A 3,819-nucleotide genomic window follows, 5' to 3' on the forward strand; every position below is an offset into this window, starting at 1 on the left:
TGTGGATGCCTTATGATGTGTTGTGTGGTAACACTGGAAAGTCAATCTTATACCAGTGATTGCCACATAAATGTTAAGGAGTCTGGAAGATCACAAAATAGAAATTCTTACTCTCTTGGGTGTAAAGTAGCACTGATAAGAATTAATGTATCCAAAAAAGATTTGGATAGGTTTCTTTTTCCTTTTTGGGAGGGGGTGGAGGTGGAGAAGGGGTTGATTTATTTTTCAGTAGGATGAGAAGGGAAGGTCAAAGAGAAAGAAGGCATAATTGAGACTTCTCCATGATTGACTCTTCAGTATGGTCTGTGAGCATGGTGCTCCAATTAATGAGAAAAGTAAATAAAAAGCTTACTACCTATGGGATGTTTGGGGTTTTCTTTTTTATTTTTCTTTTTAATTTTTGGAGTAATGAAAATGTTTTAAAATTGATTGTGGTGATAAATGCACAACTATGTGATGATACTGTGATTGTATACCTTGGATGGATTGTATGGCATGTGAATATATATCACTAAAATTGCAGGGAAAAAAAAAAGCTTACTAGCATTGCAAAGAATTTTTTTTTTTTCAAAATTCATGGGAACTATTAAAAATTAAACTTCACTTTAAAGTAAAAGTATACCTGTTGGGGAACAAATGTGGTACTTTTGCTGAATCCATAATTAGAAGATTTTAGAAACACTTGAAAGATAGTGTAATAAAGTCTCGGAAGGAGGGATCCTCCCCTGGGATCCTGAAGAGAATTGAAGAAAGGTCCTATTTCCAGAGGTGTGGGGAGGATTAAAGGAATCAATCAGAGGTGGTGAGTCAGCCAGGGACTAGCAACAGCAGGAAACCGTTTACCACCCCCAACACAACTGGACAAGAGGAAGAAACTGTTTCCAGAGCCTGCTGAGAGCTGGAGCCATGTGCTAGGGACAGGGCAACAGATCCAACACAGAGGGAACAGGGAAGAAATACTCTGACCCCTTTCTCTCCCAGCTTGCTTATTTCCTACTTATTTTCCAGTGGGCAAACCCTACCAGAAGCCAGAGGACAAATGAGTCTGGTGATGCTGTCTTTAAGGATAAGCACCACCCTTTCACTGCCCCAGAGTACAAATTAGAGCAAAGAAAGGAAGAATATTGATGATGAGGGATTTAAACTCAGAATGATGGAAGGAGATATCAGAAGGGAAATAAATCACTTCCTATCTAGAAGAGGAACAAGAGAGACAAGAAAGCCTGAAGCAGGGTCTTCAATGCATGATAACTCAATTTCCTGTGACTAAAACTTCATTTCTGACTGTGATAGACCACAGGTTTTATGCAATTCACCACTAGAAACAATGTTTTACAAAGGGAATGGGGGTAGGGGAAGATGTATGGGCTGCTCAGTCCTGGAAGTGTTGGTGCTCTGTAGTGTTGAAATCTTGTTGCTTGTTGACCAGTGCATGATGTGCAGAGATGGCCTCAAATGCCTATTCTCAACAAGCAACCCAAAGCTATGGGACCAATCCCACCCAGCCTGGGCAGGGCTACTCTCAGCAGAGCAGTCAGCTCTACAGACAGCAGAATCACAGTGGTTATGGCCAGTCAGCCGGCACTTCAGGCTATGGCCAGAGCAGCTATGTTTCTTCTTATGGGCAGATCCAGAGCAGAGCACCCAGTCAGCTCCTCAGAAATATGGCTCAACTGATTGGTGACTATGGCAGTAGCTAGAGTTCCCAATCATCTCACAGGCAACAGTCCTCCTGCCCTAGCTACGGCCAGCAGCCAGATCCCACAGCACCTCGGAAACCTCGGGTGGCAGTTCTCAGAGTGGTAGTTACAGGCAGCCCCAGAGTGGAAGCTATGGGCAACAGTGTACAGAAGCAAAGCGCCTTTAATCCCCCTCATGGCATTGGACGGCAGAACCAATACAACAGTAACAGTGGGGGTGGCGGAAGTAACTACAGACATGATCAGTCATGCACGAGTGGTGGCGGTGGTGGTGATCTTGGCCATCAGGACCAGAGTGGTGATGGCAGCGGCTATGGGGAAAGCCAGCAGGACAGTGGGGGCCACGGCCAGGGTAGTTGCTATGAACTCAGAGGTTGTGGGGTGGTGTGGAAGCAGACATGGCATGGGCAGATTGACTGTGGTGGCCTTAGTAAATTTGGTGGCCCTGGAGACCAAAGATCATGTCATGAGTCTGAACAGGATAATTCAGACAATACCATTTTCATGCAAGGTTTGGGTGAAAATGTTACAATTGAGTCTGTGGCTGATTACTTCAAGCAGATTGGGATTATTAAGACAAATAAGATAAAGGGGCAGCCTGTGATTAATTTGTACCCAGAAAGGGAAACAGGCAAGCTGAAGGGAGAAACGACAGTCTCATTTGATGACGCCCTTTCTGCTAAAGCCGCCAATGACTGGTTGGATGGTAAAGAATTCTCTGGGAATCCTATCAAGGTCTCCATTGCTAGTCATGGAGCAGACTTCAATGGGGATGGTGGCAATGGTCGTGGAGGCTGAGAACCCACGGCGGAGGCTCTGGAGCTGGTGGCAGTAGTGGCAGTGACTGGTGAGGATTCCCAACACAGGAGGTGGTGGCAATGAAGGACAGCAGCGAGCTGGGGACCGGAAGTTTCCTAATATGACATGTGGGAACATGAACTTCTCTTAGAGGAATAAGTGTGACTAGTGTATATCCAGACAGCTCCTGTGGCCGGGGCGGGGCCGTGGCCGTGGGGGTTTTTGAGGGGGCTGGGTGGTGGAGGCAGAAGTGGTTTTGACTGTGGCAAGATGGATTCCTGGAATGAACAGAGACAGGATCACAGGGAGAAGCCGTATTAGCCTGGCTCCTGAGGCTCTGAAACAGAGTTTCTTCCTGCACCCAGCGTTACTCTAATTATTTTGTAACCTTCCAACCTCTGACCCACCCACAGTTTTTTTCTGTCCAGACTATGTGATTATAAGCATACCTCTGGTTCCCATTAAAAACCATTGTTTTAGTTGAAAAACAAAATAGATGTGTGGAAAGATTTTCTTTATTGTCCACCTTACCCATAACAATGGCATGGTGTTATCTTTTATTCCAGTTAAATTTACTGAACCATTTTTATTTTGATATATCTATATTAGGTAGTGCTTTTTGCTGTATCTGTATGCAGTAGTATGATGTATTTTCTTCAAAATCATTTTGATCTAATCCTTAGAATGTTTCAACACTGTGCAGAGTTGTATATTGATTTTATGCTGAAAATATTCTCTTAACACGGAAGAACACACTGCAATGAAATTAACGTTTATGTGAAATGCTTCCTGGAGAAGGGAAGAAAAACACACCATGCATTATAACATTTTAGAGCTGAGAAAGACTTGAAAGTCCCTTAATTCCACAAGTGACAACAAAAACCTAAAGATCATTGTAGTTTTCCCATAGCAACATATTGCTGGTTTTAGCAAAGTTTAGACTAAAACCCAGGTTTCTTGGCTCCTCATCTGGTTTTCCCACCTTCCCATGGAGTAGTTCCCATTTATATTTGTACTCTAGTGATATCTATTATATTTCAAGGATATAGTAAATTCTTTCCTAAAATTGCCAGTACAAAAGTGCATTGAAAAGATGTGTCTGTCACCTTAATATTTCTCACCAAGGTTTGAAGACACAGTGCAGGGTAGAATGGAGTGTATTTGTGGACATGCCAGAAGCTCTTGGACTCACCATACTCATGTCTCTCTTTAAACCCTGGATCTATGATGAGCCATTTGGCCAATTGTGCATTCAGAGACTTTCACTCCTTTGGCATTGAGTGCTCTTTAACAAAGTCAGTTCATTATTTCACAAGACCTA

At 43.3% G+C, this 3,819-nt stretch overlaps 1 pseudogene; it reads left to right on the forward strand.

The window, feature by feature from the left end:
- The first annotated feature begins 1,445 nt into the window (after positions 1-1,445).
- Positions 1,446-2,819, forward strand: LOC119528731 (annotated as a pseudogene).
- The last annotated feature ends 1,000 nt before the right edge of the window (positions 2,820-3,819 follow it).

This window comes from Choloepus didactylus, chromosome 3 (assembly GCF_015220235.1).
Source record: "Choloepus didactylus isolate mChoDid1 chromosome 3, mChoDid1.pri, whole genome shotgun sequence".
NCBI classification, from domain to species: domain Eukaryota; kingdom Metazoa; phylum Chordata; class Mammalia; order Pilosa; family Megalonychidae; genus Choloepus; species Choloepus didactylus.